This window comes from Anabrus simplex, chromosome 13, assembly GCF_040414725.1.
Source record: "Anabrus simplex isolate iqAnaSimp1 chromosome 13, ASM4041472v1, whole genome shotgun sequence".
NCBI lineage: Eukaryota > Metazoa > Arthropoda > Insecta > Orthoptera > Tettigoniidae > Anabrus > Anabrus simplex.
This window is the reverse complement of record NC_090277.1, coordinates 51678660-51698602: the sequence shown is the minus strand read 5'-3', so window position 1 is coordinate 51698602 and position 19943 is coordinate 51678660. Positions and strand designations below refer to the sequence as shown.

Here is a 19943-nt window from a genome sequence, read left to right as displayed (position 1 = left end):
TTTTGATACATTGTTTTAGACTGCCTGACCTTATGTGTTTTTACAATCTCACTTGAAAACCTGGCTTGAATACGATCAACGAGGACATAGTTCTTAGAGCAAATCCCGTGCTGCTAGACCAGTTGCCCAGGTTACGCCATTATTGTCTTGCCTCGTGCTGGGAGAAATCCACCCCCTTGGATCGATGTAAGGACAGTACACGAACTTGGACATAGAGGGTAGCTTCGTCACCCTATTCTGCTCACCTAAGGCAATTTCATAGAATAACAGGAATAAAGATGGTTGTAAAGTCACGAACAACATTAATAATGATGGCGTTTCCTGGAAAATATTTGAAAATGCTGGATAGTTTGCTAGATAATTTTGTTTCGTTCTCTAGGTAGCGTTCACGGTTGCATTAAAGCACATCCACTGCTAAGTTGTGTCCGAATAGGGACATTCAAATAGGCCTAAATGTGCTTTCCAGGCCAGCTTTGCGCAGCGGCAGTATCGTAACCGATGAAGTTAAACTGAGGTGCGATCATTGCTAGTTGAAAACTTTTACCAATACTCCGCTGGGGTCAATGTGAAATATCGTTGGCTCAAGCAATTTTTGGAAGCTCTTACGGGAGCCAATTAATAAAATAGCATAATCGTTCATTGTCTCTATGGGAGATGACGATTGCGAGAGTCATCAGACCGTAGACTAGCTTGATGCGGCCCTTCTTGCCACCTTATCGTTTGCCAAACTTTTAATTTCGATATGTTTTCAATGCATTCTACGTCTGCTCTAATTTGTCTTATTCATGTCTTTGTCTGTTCTTACCACCTGAACGTTTCCTCAAAAGCGAATTAAACAGTCCTGAATGAGTTAAAGTATATCCTAACATTCTCTTATTCTGGTCAAATTTCTCCAGCTCTTTCTTCTTCTCTGAATCTGTCTTTAGACAGATATCAACTGAGCATCCTCCATGAATTTCTCTCCTAAGCGTCTTGTTTCAGTTGTTCATAGCTTAGCACTTGTTTGATGTCTTTTAACATTCCAAACCTTCTTCTTCCTCTTCCTTTTCTTCCATCTATTTTTCCCTCCATCACCCTCTGTTGAAGACACTTTCTACATACTATGTGTCCCAACCAGGCTATTTTCCCCTTCCTTACCGTTTTCATCAGGTGTCCCTTCTCTCCTTCTTCCCTTAGCACTTCATCATTTCTCACTTTATCCACTTAACATTTTTTCATTCTTCTCCACAACCATATTTCAAAACTTCTCAAATACTTGGTTTGTTTCTTTCTTAATGTCCATGTTTCAGCTCCATATGACACCACATTCCTCACAAAACATTTTTCGAACCTTTTTCTTAAATCAATAAGGATTGCCTTATATGTTAAAAGTCTTCTCACCTTTCCGAAAGCTTCTTTTCCCATGGGTATTCTGCTTCTTACTTCTTCTGTACAGCTTCCATTCCATGTTAACAAACTTCCCAAATATGTGAATGACTTTACTTCATTTGTGATCTGGTCTTCATTGCCCCTCGTCAAGTGCCATATTCTGTCTCCCAGTCGTTGACGATCACCGTGAAGAAATCATCCCTTTCTGTAGCTAACTTGATGAGTTGTTCGGTGATGTTAAAAGCTGTTGCCTGTGTTTGAGATTTAGATTATCATCACAAAAGAATAACCTCATCTCTATTTATTTAATTTATTTATTTGTTCATGAACCACACAATTCTTTTGTGTATATACTATTTTTTTTCTATTTATCGGAACTCTTTACCTCCCCTGCGGGTGAAGCCAAAGGGTGCGTTATCTGTAACCCCTGCATGTAGCAAGAGCCTACTAAAAAGGCAACAATCAAAGAATCTGTACTCGCTCTTTCGTCTTATATGCCCAAAAACATATCCACGATTATATGCTTATATGATTATATATGGCAGTGCGAAGTATTTTAGTAAACTGCAAATATCGTCAGCATAACAGTTTATAAACTCATCAGTTAAGATTGAATTTCAAACAAGGTTTTTTTGACATCAGTATGTCTTATGGATGGGGGGTCATCCGAAAGTTTGTGTAACTTAACGCGACAAAATGTGTGACGGAAGTGTAACCATAGCAACCGTGCAGGTAGTGATGTAAGGTATGGATGGATAGGCAATGTTACCTAGCAACCGTGCAGGTAGTAATGCAAGGTATGGATGGATAGACAATGTTACCTAGCAACCGTGCAGGCGGTGATGTAAGGTATGGATGGATAGACAATGTTACCTAGCAACCGGTGCAGGCTGTTTTATGGGTGGTTATCGTAAGAAATTAGCAGCCGTTGATGGATGGCCATGACCGGAAGACGTATTTATGATCATTTGATTTTCGCAGAGGGAATATATGTTTTCGCGTAACCTTCCGGAAAAAAAACGTGTAAAGAGTAAACCTTATGAAAAAAGGTATTGAAAAAAATGTCGATCTACATAAAGTATTCTTTTTAACTATGCCATTTGCATGCAGACTGAATTTCTTTAAGAATGGCCATGTCATGTATTCATCTCTCGGAGCAACTGGTTCGGCAAGTCATGGCGCTACTTGCCTTGAGACGAGATCGAACTCAGGTCCATCTAGTAGTAGTGCACGTGTCTAGTGCTAGATGGGAGGCTAGTCAACTAATACTATTTACTATCCGTCCGTATGGAGTCAGATAGTGCGATTATTGATTTGATACTCCAGGAACAGTAATGGGACGACACTCTATCAGTGTATTATATTACCACATTCTATGATGTAATATTGTTAATCTTTTTCTACTTTACTATGCGCTGTAATGTTACAGTATACACTTAGCTACGTCCATGTGTCATGCAGTGCTTATTGTACTGGAGGAGGTATTGTCTCTAAGGAGAACGTCTTTGCGCAGTGGCAATATCGTGACCAATGAAGTTCAGCTGAGGTGCGATCATTGCTAGTTGAAAACTTGACCAGTGCCCCGGGAGAGACAGTGTGAAATACCACTGTCTTGAACAATTTTTGAAAGCTCCTAAGGGAGCCCCTAATACAATATATAGGGGCCGATGACCTTCGATGTTAGGCCCCTTAAAACACCAAGCATCATCATCATCAAATTCCCATAGGAATGATCTTATATTGTATTGATCATCAAATTCCCATAGGAATGATCTTATATTGTATTGATGATGATGCTTGTTGTTTTAAGAGGCCTAACATCGAAGGTCATCGGCCCCACCTATCTGAATTTAATAGCAATGCAAAATCCCACCGATCTCAATAATGCAGTAGATCAGCTCTTGTAGTTCTTTTCCCACGATAGAGAAAAGAGTGTCTGAGTGGGTGGCTATATTTCTAGATAATAGAACTCAGAGAATTGTAGTAGACGAAGCTTTATCTGACCCTGTAGTAATTAAGAGGGGAATTCCTCAAGGCAGTATTATTGGAACTTTGTTTTCTTATATATATATATATATATATATATATATATATATATATATATATATATATATATAAATGATATGAGTAAAGAAGTGGAATCAGAGATAAGGCTTTTTGCGGACGATGTTATTGAGTATAGAGTAATAAATAAGTAGCAAAATTGCGATCAACCGTAAAATGACCTCGATAATGTTGTGAGATGGACGGTAGGCAATGATATGATGATAAACGGGGTTAAAAGTCAGGTTGTGAGTTTCACAAATAGGAAAAGTTCTCTCAGTTTTAATTACTGCGTTGATGGGGTGAAAGTTCCCTTTGGGGATCGTTGTAAGTATCTAGATGTTAATATAATAAACGGTCTTCTTTGGGGTAATCACATAAATATGATTGTAAATAAAGGGTACAGATCTTTGCACATGGTTATGAGGGTATTTAGGGGTTGTAGTAAGGATGTAAAGGAGAGGGCATGTAAGTCTCTGATAAGACCCCATCTAGAGTATAGTTCCAGTGTATGGGACGCTCACCAGGATTACTTGATTCAAAAACTGGAAAAAATCGAAAGAAAAGCAGCTCGATTTGTTCTGGGTGATTTCCGACAAAAGAGTAGCATTACAAAAATGTTGCAACGTTTGGGCTGGGAAGAGTTGGGAGATAGCAGACGAGCTGCTCGACTAAGTGGTATGTTCCGATCTGTCAGTGGAGAGATGGCGTGGAATGACATTAGTTTTTCTTTTGCTTAGTGGCTTTACGTCGCACCGACACAGGCAGGTCTTATGGCGACGATTGGATAGGAAAGGGCTTGGAGTCGGAAGGAAGGGGCCGTGGCCCTAATTAAGGTACAGCCCCAGCATTTGCCTGGTGCAAAACTGAAAAACCATGGAAAACCATCTTCAGGTCTGCCGACAGTGGGATTCGAACCCACTATCTCCCGGATGCAAGCTCACAGCTGCGCGCCCTAACCGCATGGCCAACTCGCCCAGTCAATGACTTTAGTAGATTAATATGTGTCAGGAGTGTCTTTAAAAGTAGGAAATATCATAATATGAAGATAAAGTTGGAATTTAAGAGGACAAATTGGGGCGAATATTCGTTTATAGCAAGGGGAGTTAGGGACTGGAATAACTTACCAAGGGAGGTGTTCAATAAATTTCCAATTTCTATGCAATCATTTAATGGAAGGCTAGGAAAACAACAGATAGGGAATCTGCCACCTGAGCGACAGCTCTAAATGCAGAGCAGTAGTGTTTGATTCAACATAAATCGATAGCGATGGCATTAGATAGACATATAACTTTGACCTCGCAAAGTTTGGAGCACTTGTTCATATCTTCGACTTAAACCTGTTATAGTGAAAGTAATTTATTTTCACTTTCAGTTTAGTTAATTTTTTTTCTACTTCTTCTTCTTCATTATTTTCCGTTTCTAGTTCTCTGGGTCAGGTTGTGAATCCAGAACCTCAACAGTTTTCTATCTCGCAACCATTCCCTTCTTTCCTCCAATATTTCGTGTACTTTTACTCTTTTCACTACACTCCCCTTCACATTATCCAACCACCTCTTTCTGACTTTCCGTTTTGTCTTCCTCCTATTATTTTCTCCGTAGTAAATACTCGCTTTGGAACTCTGTCCTCTTCAATTCTTAACATGTATCCGTATCATTTCAGCTTACTTGTCTATCTTGTTTTGCAGTTTAGGAAATCCAATTTTCTCTCTGATTTCTGTGTTTCTGGTTTCATTCCTTCGTATCTTCCCAATTCTTTCACTGAATTCTGCTTTCATCATGTTTTCTTGTTGAACTTGTGCTTACCGCGTATGTCAAAATGTGTATGTACAATTGAGTACAGAATTTTCTTGCATTCCTCTGTGACGCCCCGGTTCCACACTACTGTGGGATTTTTCATTATGGGCACTCGAGATTAGGCTTTAGTTACAAACTAGCAAATGTACCCGTGCTTCGCTACGGTATTCTACATTGTATACGGATATCGACGTAAATACTGTGCGTGCAGCAAATGAGATTGTTTTAAAATTGCATGTCTCTTAGCCTTATCCGAGAAATAGCATGGGGAGGTCCACATACGTTGTTTCCAATGTAAAGTGAGGGTTGCGGAGTTGTGATGATAACGCCAGGCTCACTTGCCTACTGCCATTCACAATCGAGTTGGCAAGTTTACATTATAATTGCAGGCCCCAATGCCTACTGCGCGGTCACAATCGATTTGGGGAGTTTTAGTTACAATGGCAGACCCATTTCCTACTTTCAGACAGGTTACAGTTGAGGAGTTTTTATTATAATACCAGGCAACTTCCCTACCACCAGTCAAAATTGAGTTGTGCAGTTATCATTATAATGACAGTCCCTTTTTACTGCTGCTAGCCAGCTTACTGCCAGTCACACAGAATTAGTGAGTTTCCAAGAAAATAGCAGGCCACAATGCCTAATGCTAGTCAAATTTTAGATTGGAACATTTGTTTATAATGGCGGGCACCCTGGCCTAGAGCCAAAAACAATAGAGTAGGGGACTTTCGAACAAAACTGCATGATCCCTTGCCTTCTGCAAGACAAATCGAAAAGTGAATTATTCATTAAAATGGTAGGCCCTCCTTACTAATGCCAGTTACACAGGAGTTGGAGAAGGACCCCATTCCTACTGCCAGCAGTCAAAGTCGGTGTAGGGAGTACTGATTACAATAGCAGACACATCCTTTCTCGATCTCTACAAATCGACATCAATGAATATATATACAGATGGACATACGAAAGTATATGAATGTTTACAATATTGCAGACCTTCATTTACAGATTAACTGCTGCTAAACGGTACGTCATATCGACAAAGGATTGTACCGTAAGGCGCAGTATTTAGCGATCTAAATGGCTGGTCCTATGATATTTTCTCGCATCTAATCTATTCATGGGTCAGATTGAATCAAAAACGTTGAATAGGTTGAAATTTGTGTAAGAATATCTTACATTTCCATTACTTTTCGGATAATTATGTGGCATAGCATTTGGCTCACATATGGGTACTGGGTGGGCCAATGTTCGTGTAGAGTTTGATCATACTATCTTTCCTGTAAGTGATTGAAATTATGCACATGAGAAGAAAAGGTTTAGAAATTAATTTCCATTAAGGCAGGTAGATTTCCATAAAGTTTGGTTGTGTGTATTTAGAGGGAGTGCAAAATCACGGTTTCGGTTTCGTATAAACCCCCAATTAGTTCAGGGATTTAGAAACAATATTTGCCCTAAAACCTCCCCAAAGGACAGGTGGATTCTAAATATGAAGTTTGGTGGAAATATATCCAGTAGTTTTCAAGTTAGAGAAAGACAAACAGACCAACAAACAAAGAAACAAACAAACAAACTAACTAACTAACTAACAGACACCAAGGAAACCTACCCCTGGACAGATGGATGCTATATATAAAATTTGGTTCAAATATCTTGTTAGTTTTCAAGTTGTAAGAAGTACGCTTTACACGCACCCGCTGGGATTTGTACCGAAAAACGGTCCGTTAATGATATATCCCTTACTAAATCCTGTTATCGAAATGATGCACATGAGAAAAAAAGGTTTAGAAATTCATTTTCATTAAGGCAGGTTGATTTCCATTAAGTTCGGTTGTGTATACTTTGAGGGAGTGCAAAATCACGGTTTCGGTTTCGTAAAAATCCCCACTCAGTTCAGGGATTTAGAAACGATATTTGAGCTAAAACCTACCCAAGGAGAGGTGGATTCTAAATATGAAGTTTGGTGGAAACATATCCAGTAGTTTTCAAGTTATAGAAGGACAGACAAACAGACAAACAGACAAACAGACACCAAAGATAAAAATGATGCAGATGGTCATTATTACACCTGAAACGGATAACTGTACGGAAATTTCGCCAAAATCAATGTACAGACACACGGTCGTTACGCTTTTATTTTTTGCGCTAAAACCTACCCAAGGACAGGTGGATTCTAAATATGAAGTTTGGTGGAAATATATCCAGTAGTTTTCAAGTTATAGAAGGACAGACAAACAGACAAACAGACAAACAAACAGACAAACGGACACCAAAGCTAAAAATGATGCAGATGGTCATAATTACAGGTGAAACGGATAACTGTACGGAAATTTCGCCAAAATAATCAATGTACAGACACACGGTCGTTACGATTTAATTTATATAGATGACGGATAAGCATGAGCACGTTGAAAAGTGCAGACTTCCACTTCGAGATTCATATCTCCTAAACGGTTTATGATATTAAGAAACGGTTTGCGCCATCAGACGCCTCATTTATCGCTCTACATGTTTGTTTCTAAACCATTTCCTCGTATCTCCAATATCAAGGGGGTAAATTGAGATCAAATTTTGAATAGGGTGAAATTTGGGTGCATTTTTAACATTTTACATTACGTTTTGCCTACTTATGTATAAGCTAGAATCATGAAATTTCGTACACATATGTCCCTTAAACGTGCCAATGTGCGCACACAACCTGATGATCCTATCATTCTTATAAGTGTGTCAAACAATGAAATATACTTGTAAAAATCACCAAATTTACGAACAATCCAGAAATACGGCCAAATTTAACGTATAAGGGAGAGAGATACGACAAAATGTCACAGGACCAAAGTTGTAGATCACTCCGAATTGAAGAGACATTGTGCCATCCGTTTTGTGATACGACTTACCGTTTAGCCAAAAAATAGCTCAAAAGGAATGTCTGCACAGTCATTAAAATTGCCTCCATATTTCGATATCTTTGGGGGGTAAAAAGTGAAAAATTTGAACATCTTGGAATTTTCCCGTCGGTTAGGGACCACCAAATTTCAATTGTCTACTTCGTCTGGCAGGTTGTGCCGCCATTTTGATTTGGGGGGATAGGGGATAAAAATGAGGAAATTCTCGAAAATTTTTAAGCCCACGAAACCTATAGGTTATCGTTTTGGATATACTATACGACTGTGTTCTTATGCTGAGCCCAAAATTTGAGCCCCCCCCGCGTGCCCCCTTCAGGGAATTTTGAGAATTTCCGATTTTTCTAGGGATCCTGGGGTCATCAGTTTCCTCCGTACAAAGTTTCAAATTTCTGAGATTTCTGGAAGTGCCTCATTAATTCACGTCTTTTTTCATTTTAAAATATTTATATTTACATCGCTCCAGCCCGACTTGCTTTTATATATATAGATGACGGATAAGCATGAGCACGTTGAAAAGTGCAGACTTCCACTTCGAGATTCATATCTCCTAAACGGTTTATGATATTAAGAAACGGTTTGCGCCATCAGACGCCTCATTTATCGCTCTACATATTTGTTTCTAAACCACTTCCTCGTATCTCCCATATTAAGGGGGTAAATTGAGATCAAATTTTGAATAGGGTGAAATTTGGGTGCATTTTTAACATTTTACATTACGTTTTGCCTACTTATGTATAAGCTAGAATCATGAAATTTGGTACACACATGTCCCTTAATCGTGCCAATGTGCGCACACAACGTGATGATCCTATCATTCTTATAAGTGTGTCAAACAATGAAATATACTTGTAAAAATCACCAAATTTACGAACAATCCAGAAATACGGCCAAATTTAACGTATAAGGGAGAGAGATACGACAAAATGTCACAGGACCAAAGTTGTAGATCACTCCGAATTGAAGGGACATTGTGCCATCCGTTTTGTGATACGACTTACCGTTTAGCCAAAAAATAGCTCAAAAGGAATGTCTGCACAGTCATTAAAATTGCCTCCATATTTCGATATCTTAGGGGGGTAAAAAGTGAAAAATTTGAACATCTTGGAATTTTCCCGTCGGTTAGGGACCAAAAGCTATAATTTCACCAAATTTCAATTGTCTACTTCGTCTGGCAGGTTGTGCCGCCATTTTGATTTGGGGGGATAGGGGATAAAAATGAGGAAATTCTCGAAAATTTTTAAGCCCACGAAACCTATAGGTTATCGTTTTGGATATACTATACGACTGTGTTCTTATGCTGAGCCCAAAATTTGAGCCCCCCCCCGCGTGCCCCCTTCAGGGAATTTTGAGAATTTCCGATTTTTCTAGGGATCCTGGGGTCATCAGTTTCCTCCGTACAAAGTTTCAAATTTCTGAGATTTCTGGAAGTGCCTCATTAATTCACGTCTTTTTTCATTTTTAAATATTTATATATACATCGCTCCAGCCCGACTTGCTTTTATATATATAGATAGATAGATGACGGATAAGCATGAGCACGTTGAAAAGTGCAGACTTCCACTTCGAGATTCATATCTCCTAAACGGTTTATGATATTAAGAAACGGTTTGCGCCATCAGACGCCTCATTTATCGCTCTACATATTTGTTTCTAAACCACTTCCCCGTATCTCCCATATTAAGGGGGTAAATAGAGATCAAATTTTGAATAGGGTGAAATTTGGGTGCATTTTTAACATTTTACATTACGTTTTGCCTACTTATGTATAAGCTAGAATCATGAAATTTGGTACACACATGTCCCTTAATCGTGCCAATGTGCGCACACAACGTGATGATCCTATCATTCTTATAAGTGTGTCAAACAATGAAATATACTTGTAAAAATCACCAAATTTACGAACAATCCAGAAATACGGCCAAATTTAACGTATAAGGGAGAGAGATACGACAAAATGTCACAGGACCAAAGTTGTAGATCACTCCGAATTGAAGGGACATTGTGCCATCCGTTTTGTGATACGACTTACCGTTTAGCCAAAAAATAGCTCAAAAGGAATGTCTGCACAGTCATTAAAATTGCCTCCATATTTCGATATCTTAGGGGGGTAAAAAGTGAAAAATTTGAACATCTTGGAATTTTCCCATCGGTTAGGGACCAAAAGCTATATTTTCACCAAATTTTAATTGTCTACTTCGTCTCGCAGGTTCTGCCGCCATTTTGATTTGGGGGGATAGGGGATAAAAATGAGGAAATTCTCGAAAATTTTTAAGCCCACGAAACCTATAGGTTATCGTTTTGGATATACTATACGACTGTGTTCTTATGCTGAGCTCAAAATTTGAGCCCCCCCAGCGTGCCCCCTTCAGGGAATTTTGAGAATTTCCGATTTTTCTAGGGATCCTGGGGTCATCAGTTTCCTCCGTACAAAGTTTCAAATTTCTGAGATTTCTGGAAGTGCCTCATTAAATCACGTCTTTTTTCATTTTTAAATATTTATATATACATCGCTCCAGCCCGACTTGCTTTTATATAGATGACGGATAAGCATGAGCACGTTGAAAAGTGCAGACTTCCACTTCGAGATTCATATCTCCTAAACGGTTTATGATATTAAGAAACGGTTTGCGCCATCAGACGCCTCATTTATCGCTCTACATGTTTGTTTCTAAACCATTTCCTCGTATCTCCAATATCAAGGGGGTAAATTGAGATCAAATTTTGAATAGGGTGAAATTTGGGTGCATTTTTAACATTTTACATTACGTTTTGCCTACTTATGTATAAGCTAGAATCATGAAATTTCGTACACATATGTCCCTTAAACGTGCCAATGTGCGCACACAACCTGATGATCCTATCATTCTTATAAGTGTGTCAAACAATGAAATATACTTGTAAAAATCACCAAATTTACGAACAATCCAGAAATACGGCCAAATTTAACGTATAAGGGAGAGAGATACGACAAAATGTCACAGGACCAAAGTTGTAGATCACTCCGAATTGAAGAGACATTGTGCCATCCGTTTTGTGATACGACTTACCGTTTAGCCAAAAAATAGCTCAAAAGGAATGTCTGCACAGTCATTAAAATTGCCTCCATATTTCGATATCTTTGGGGGGTAAAAAGTGAAAAATTTGAACATCTTGGAATTTTCCCGTCGGTTAGGGACCACCAAATTTCAATTGTCTACTTCGTCTGGCAGGTTGTGCCGCCATTTTGATTTGGGGGGATAGGGGATAAAAATGAGGAAATTCTCGAAAATTTTTAAGCCCACGAAACCTATAGGTTATCGTTTTGGATATACTATACGACTGTGTTCTTATGCTGAGCCCAAAATTTGAGCCCCCCCCCCGCGTGCCCCCTTCAGGGAATTTTGAGAATTTCCGATTTTTCTAGGGATCCTGGGGTCATCAGTTTCCTCCGTACAAAGTTTCAAATTTCTGAGATTTCTGGAAGTGCCTCATTAATTCACGTCTTTTTTCATTTTTAAATATTTATATATACATCGCTCCAGCCCGACTTGCTTTTATATATATAGATGACGGATAAGCATGAGCACGTTGAAAAGTGCAGACTTCCACTTCGAGATTCATATCTCCTAAACGGTTTATGATATTAAGAAACGGTTTGCGCCATCAGACGCCTCATTTATCGCTCTACGTATTTGTTTCTAAACCACTTCCTCGTATCTCCCATATTAAGGGGGTAAATTGAGATCAAATTTTGAATACGGTGAAATTTGGATGCCTTTTTAACATTTTACATTACGTTTTGCCTACTTATGTATAAGCTAGAATCATGAAATTTGGTACACACATGTCCCTTAATCGTGCCAATGTGCGCACACAACGTGATGATCCTATCATTCTTATAAGTGTGTCAAACAATGAAATATACTTGTAAAAATCACCAAATTTACGAACAATCCAGAAATACGGCCAAATTTAACGTATAAGGGAGAGAGATACGACAAAATGTCACAGGACCAAAGTTGTAGATCACTCCGAATTGAAGGGACATTGTGCCATCCGTTTTGTGATACGACTTACCGTTTAGCCAAAAAATAGCTCAAAAGGAATGTCTGCACAGTCATTAAAATTGCCTCCATATTTCGATATCTTTGGGGGGTAAAAAGTGAAAAATTTGAACATCTTGGAATTTTCCCGTCGGTTAGGGACCAAAAGCTATAATTTCACCAAATTTCAATTGTCTACTTCGTCTGGCAGGTTGTGCCGCCATTTTGATTTGGGGGGATAGGGGATAAAAATGAGGAAATTCTCGAAAATTTTTAAGCCCACGAAACCTATAGGTTATCGTTTTGGATATACTATACGACTGTGTTCTTATGCTGAGCCCAAAATTTGAGCCCCCCCCGCGTGCCCCCTTCAGGGAATTTTGAGAATTTCCGATTTTTCTAGGGATCCTGGGGTCATCAGTTTCCTCCGTACAAAGTTTCAAATTTCTGAGATTTCTGGAAGTGCCTCATTAATTCACGTCTTTTTTCATTTTTAAATATTTATATTTACATCGCTCCAGCCCGACTTGCTTTTATATATATAGATAGATAGATGACGGATAAGCATGAGCACGTTGAAAAGTGCAGACTTCCACTTCGAGATTCATATCTCCTAAACGGTTTATGATATTAAGAAACGGTTTGCGCCATCAGACGCCTCATTTATCGCTCTACATATTTGTTTCTAAACCACTTCCCCGTATCTCCCATATTAAGGGGGTAAATAGAGATCAAATTTTGAATAGGGTGAAATTTGGGTGCATTTTTAACATTTTACATTACGTTTTGCCTACTTATGTATAAGCTAGAATCATGAAATTTGGTACACACATGTCCCTTAATCGTGCCAATGTGCGCACACAACGTGATGATCCTATCATTCTTATAAGTGTGTCAAACAATGAAATATACTTGTAAAAATCACCAAATTTACGAACAATCCAGAAATACGGCCAAATTTAACGTATAAGGGAGAGAGATACGACAAAATGTCACAGGACCAAAGTTGTAGATCACTCCGAATTGAAGGGACATTGTGCCATCCGTTTTGTGATACGACTTACCGTTTAGCCAAAAAATAGCTCAAAAGGAATGTCTGCACAGTCATTAAAATTGCCTCCATATTTCGATATCTTAGGGGGGTAAAAAGTGAAAAATTTGAACATCTTGGAATTTTCCCATCGGTTAGGGACCAAAAGCTATATTTTCACCAAATTTTAATTGTCTACTTCGTCTCGCAGGTTCTGCCGCCATTTTGATTTGGGGGGATAGGGGATAAAAATGAGGAAATTCTCGAAAATTTTTAAGCCCACGAAACCTATAGGTTATCGTTTTGGATATACTATACGACTGTGTTCTTATGCTGAGCTCAAAATTTGAGCCCCCCCAGCGTGCCCCCTTCAGGGAATTTTGAGAATTTCCGATTTTTCTAGGGATCCTGGGGTCATCAGTTTCCTCCGTACAAAGTTTCAAATTTCTGAGATTTCTGGAAGTGCCTCATTAAATCACGTCTTTTTTCATTTTTAAATATTTATATATACATCGCTCCAGCCCGACTTGCTTTTATATAGATGACGGATAAGCATGAGCACGTTGAAAAGTGCAGACTTCCACTTCGAGATTCATATCTCCTAAACGGTTTATGATATTAAGAAACGGTTTGCGCCATCAGACGCCTCATTTATCGCTCTACATGTTTGTTTCTAAACCATTTCCTCGTATCTCCAATATCAAGGGGGTAAATTGAGATCAAATTTTGAATAGGGTGAAATTTGGGTGCATTTTTAACATTTTACATTACGTTTTGCCTACTTATGTATAAGCTAGAATCATGAAATTTCGTACACATATGTCCCTTAAACGTGCCAATGTGCGCACACAACCTGATGATCCTATCATTCTTATAAGTGTGTCAAACAATGAAATATACTTGTAAAAATCACCAAATTTACGAACAATCCAGAAATACGGCCAAATTTAACGTATAAGGGAGAGAGATACGACAAAATGTCACAGGACCAAAGTTGTAGATCACTCCGAATTGAAGAGACATTGTGCCATCCGTTTTGTGATACGACTTACCGTTTAGCCAAAAAATAGCTCAAAAGGAATGTCTGCACAGTCATTAAAATTGCCTCCATATTTCGATATCTTTGGGGGGTAAAAAGTGAAAAATTTGAACATCTTGGAATTTTCCCGTCGGTTAGGGACCACCAAATTTCAATTGTCTACTTCGTCTGGCAGGTTGTGCCGCCATTTTGATTTGGGGGGATAGGGGATAAAAATGAGGAAATTCTCGAAAATTTTTAAGCCCACGAAACCTATAGGTTATCGTTTTGGATATACTATACGACTGTGTTCTTATGCTGAGCCCAAAATTTGAGCCCCCCCCCGCGTGCCCCCTTCAGGGAATTTTGAGAATTTCCGATTTTTCTAGGGATCCTGGGGTCATCAGTTTCCTCCGTACAAAGTTTCAAATTTCTGAGATTTCTGGAAGTGCCTCATTAATTCACGTCTTTTTTCATTTTTAAATATTTATATATACATCGCTCCAGCCCGACTTGCTTTTATATATATAGATGACGGATAAGCATGAGCACGTTGAAAAGTGCAGACTTCCACTTCGAGATTCATATCTCCTAAACGGTTTATGATATTAAGAAACGGTTTGCGCCATCAGACGCCTCATTTATCGCTCTACGTATTTGTTTCTAAACCACTTCCTCGTATCTCCCATATTAAGGGGGTAAATTGAGATCAAATTTTGAATACGGTGAAATTTGGATGCCTTTTTAACATTTTACATTACGTTTTGCCTACTTATGTATAAGCTAGAATCATGAAATTTGGTACACACATGTCCCTTAATCGTGCCAATGTGCGCACACAACGTGATGATCCTATCATTCTTATAAGTGTGTCAAACAATGAAATATACTTGTAAAAATCACCAAATTTACGAACAATCCAGAAATACGGCCAAATTTAACGTATAAGGGAGAGAGATACGACAAAATGTCACAGGACCAAAGTTGTAGATCACTCCGAATTGAAGGGACATTGTGCCATCCGTTTTGTGATACGACTTACCGTTTAGCCAAAAAATAGCTCAAAAGGAATGTCTGCACAGTCATTAAAATTGCCTCCATATTTCGATATCTTTGGGGGGTAAAAAGTGAAAAATTTGAACATCTTGGAATTTTCCCGTCGGTTAGGGACCAAAAGCTATAATTTCACCAAATTTCAATTGTCTACTTCGTCTGGCAGGTTGTGCCGCCATTTTGATTTGGGGGGATAGGGGATAAAAATGAGGAAATTCTCGAAAATTTTTAAGCCCACGAAACCTATAGGTTATCGTTTTGGATATACTATACGACTGTGTTCTTATGCTGAGCCCAAAATTTGAGCCCCCCCCGCGTGCCCCCTTCAGGGAATTTTGAGAATTTCCGATTTTTCTAGGGATCCTGGGGTCATCAGTTTCCTCCGTACAAAGTTTCAAATTTCTGAGATTTCTGGAAGTGCCTCATTAATTCACGTCTTTTTTCATTTTTAAATATTTATATTTACATCGCTCCAGCCCGACTTGCTTTTATATATATAGATGACGGATAAGCATGAGCACGTTGAAAAGTGCAGACTTCCACTTCGAGATTCATATCTCCTAAACGGTTTATGATATTAAGAAACGGTTTGCGCCATCAGACGCCTCATTTATCGCTCTACATATTTGTTTCTAAACCACTTCCTCGTATCTCCCATATTAAGGGGGTAAATTGAGATCAAATTTTGAATAGGGTGAAATTTGGGTGCATTTTTAACATTTTACATTACGTTTTGCCTACTTATGTATAAGCTAGAATCATGAAATTTGGTACACACATGTCCCTTAATCGTGCCAATGTGCGCACACAACGTGATGATCCTATCATTCTTATAAGTGTGTCAAACAATGAAATATACTTGTAAAAATCACCAAATTTACGAACAATCCAGAAATACGGCCAAATTTAACGTATAAGGGAGAGAGATACGACAAAATGTCACAGGACCAAAGTTGTAGATCACTCCGAATTGAAGGGACATTGTGCCATCCGTTTTGTGATACGACTTACCGTTTAGCCAAAAAATAGCTCAAAAGGAATGTCTGCACAGTCATTAAAATTGCCTCCATATTTCGATATCTTAGGGGGGTAAAAAGTGAAAAATTTGAACATCTTGGAATTTTCCCGTCGGTTAGGGACCAAAAGCTATAATTTCACCAAATTTCAATTGTCTACTTCGTCTGGCAGGTTGTGCCGCCATTTTGATTTGGGGGGATAGGGGATAAAAATGAGGAAATTCTCGAAAATTTTTAAGCCCACGAAACCTATAGGTTATCGTTTTGGATATACTATACGACTGTGTTCTTATGCTGAGCCCAAAATTTGAGCCCCCCCCCCGCGTGCCCCCTTCAGGGAATTTTGAGAATTTCCGATTTTTCTAGGGATCCTGGGGTCATCAGTTTCCTCCGTACAAAGTTTCAAATTTCTGAGATTTCTGGAAGTGCCTCATTAATTCACGTCTTTTTTCATTTTTAAATATTTATATATACATCGCTCCAGCCCGACTTGCTTTTATATATATAGATAGATAGATGACGGATAAGCATGAGCACGTTGAAAAGTGCAGACTTCCACTTCGAGATTCATATCTCCTAAACGGTTTATGATATTAAGAAACGGTTTGCGCCATCAGACGCCTCATTTATCGCTCTACATATTTGTTTCTAAACCACTTCCCCGTATCTCCCATATTAAGGGGGTAAATAGAGATCAAATTTTGAATAGGGTGAAATTTGGGTGCATTTTTAACATTTTACATTACGTTTTGCCTACTTATGTATAAGCTAGAATCATGAAATTTGGTACACACATGTCCCTTAATCGTGCCAATGTGCGCACACAACGTGATGATCCTATCATTCTTATAAGTGTGTCAAACAATGAAATATACTTGTAAAAATCACCAAATTTACGAACAATCCAGAAATACGGCCAAATTTAACGTATAAGGGAGAGAGATACGACAAAATGTCACAGGACCAAAGTTGTAGATCACTCCGAATTGAAGGGACATTGTGCCATCCGTTTTGTGATACGACTTACCGTTTAGCCAAAAAATAGCTCAAAAGGAATGTCTGCACAGTCATTAAAATTGCCTCCATATTTCGATATCTTAGGGGGGTAAAAAGTGAAAAATTTGAACATCTTGGAATTTTCCCATCGGTTAGGGACCAAAAGCTATATTTTCACCAAATTTTAATTGTCTACTTCGTCTCGCAGGTTCTGCCGCCATTTTGATTTGGGGGGATAGGGGATAAAAATGAGGAAATTCTCGAAAATTTTTAAGCCCACGAAACCTATAGGTTATCGTTTTGGATATACTATACGACTGTGTTCTTATGCTGAGCTCAAAATTTGAGCCCCCCCAGCGTGCCCCCTTCAGGGAATTTTGAGAATTTCCGATTTTTCTAGGGATCCTGGGGTCATCAGTTTCCTCCGTACAAAGTTTCAAATTTCTGAGATTTCTGGAAGTGCCTCATTAAATCACGTCTTTTTTCATTTTTAAATATTTATATATACATCGCTCCAGCCCGACTTGCTTTTATATAGATGACGGATAAGCATGAGCACGTTGAAAAGTGCAGACTTCCACTTCGAGATTCATATCTCCTAAACGGTTTATGATATTAAGAAACGGTTTGCGCCATCAGACGCCTCATTTATCGCTCTACATGTTTGTTTCTAAACCATTTCCTCGTATCTCCAATATCAAGGGGGTAAATTGAGATCAAATTTTGAATAGGGTGAAATTTGGGTGCATTTTTAACATTTTACATTACGTTTTGCCTACTTATGTATAAGCTAGAATCATGAAATTTCGTACACATATGTCCCTTAATCGTGCCAATGTGCGCACACAACGTGATGATCCTATCATTCTTATAAGTGTGTCAAACAATGAAATATACTTGTAAAAATCACCAAATTTACGAACAATCCAGAAATACGGCCAAATTTAACGTATAAGGGAGAGAGATACGACAAAATGTCACAGGACCAAAGTTGTAGATCACTCCGAATTGAAGAGACATTGTGCCATCCGTTTTGTGATACGACTTACCGTTTAGCCAAAAAATAGCTCAAAAGGAATGTCTGCACAGTCATTAAAATTGCCTCCATATTTCGATATCTTTGGGGGGTAAAAAGTGAAAAATTTGAACATCTTGGAATTTTCCCGTCGGTTAGGGACCACCAAATTTCAATTGTCTACTTCGTCTGGCAGGTTGTGCCGCCATTTTGATTTGGGGGGATAGGGGATAAAAATGAGGAAATTCTCGAAAATTTTTAAGCCCACGAAACCTATAGGTTATCGTTTTGGATATACTATACGACTGTGTTCCTATGCTGAGCCCAAAATTTGAGCCCCCCCCCGCGTGCCCCCTTCAGGGAATTTTGAGAATTTCCGATTTTTCTAGGGATCCTGGGGTCATCAGTTTCCTCCGTACAAAGTTTCAAATTTCTGAGATTTCTGGAAGTGCCTCATTAATTCACGTCTTATTTCATTTTTAAATATTTATATATACATCGCTCCAGCCCGACTTGCTTTTATATATATAGATGACGGATAAGCATGAGCACGTTGAAAAGTGCAGACTTCCACTTCGAGATTCATATCTCCTAAACGGTTTATGATATTAAGAAACGGTTTGCGCCATCAGACGCCTCATTTATCGCTCTACGTATTTGTTTCTAAACCACTTCCTCGTATCTCCCATATTAAGGGGGTAAATTGAGATCAAATTTTGAATAGGGTGAAATTTGGGTGCCTTTTTAACATTTTACATTACGTTTTGCCTACTTATGTATAAGCTAGAATCATGAAATTTGGTACACACATGTCCCTTAATCGTGCCAATGTGCGCACACAACGTGATGATCCTATCATTCTTATAAGTGTGTCAAACAATGAAATATACTTGTAAAAATCACCAAATTTACGAACAATCCAGAAATACGGCCAAATTTAACGTATAAGGGAGAGAGATACGACAAAATGTCACAGGACCAAAGTTGTAGATCACTCCGAATTGAAGGGACATTGTGCCATCCGTTTTGTGATACGACTTACCGTTTAGCCAAAAAATAGCTCAAAAGGAATGTCTGCACAGTCATTAAAATTGCCTCCATATTTCGATATCTTTGGGGGGTAAAAAGTGAAAAATTTGAACATCTTGGAATTTTCCCGTCGGTTAGGGACCAAAAGCTATAATTTCACCAAATTTCAATTGTCTACTTCGTCTGGCAGGTTGTGCCGCCATTTTGATTTGGGGGGATAGGGGATAAAAATGAGGAAATTCTCGAAAATTTTTAAGCCCACGAAACCTATAGGTTATCGTTTTGGATATACTATACGACTGTGTTCTTATGCTGAGCCCAAAATTTGAGCCCCCCCCGCGTGCCCCCTTCAGGGAATTTTGAGAATTTCCGATTTTTCTAGGGATCCTGGGGTCATCAGTTTCCTCCGTACAAAGTTTCAAATTTCTGAGATTTCTGGAAGTGCCTCATTAATTCACGTCTTTTTTCATTTTTAAATATTTATATTTACATCGCTCCAGCCCGACTTGCTTTTATATATATAGATGACGGATAAGCATGAGCACGTTGAAAAGTGCAGACTTCCACTTCGAGATTCATATCTCCTAAACGGTTTATGATATTAAGAAACGGTTTGCGCCATCAGACGCCTCATTTATCGCTCTACATATTTG

General features: G+C 38.7%; 2 non-coding genes across 2 annotated transcripts; both read left to right on the top strand.

The window, feature by feature from the left end:
* Positions 1-469: 469 nt before the first annotated feature.
* Positions 470-611, top strand: LOC136885166 (U4 spliceosomal RNA). The gene has a single exon (XR_010861482.2). It is a non-coding gene; the product is annotated as a U4 spliceosomal RNA (small nuclear RNA).
* A 2258-nt stretch (positions 612-2869) lies between these two features.
* LOC136885170 (U4 spliceosomal RNA) lies at positions 2870-3010 on the top strand. The gene has a single exon (XR_010861486.1). It is a non-coding gene; the product is annotated as a U4 spliceosomal RNA (small nuclear RNA).
* The last annotated feature ends 16933 nt before the right edge of the window (positions 3011-19943 follow it).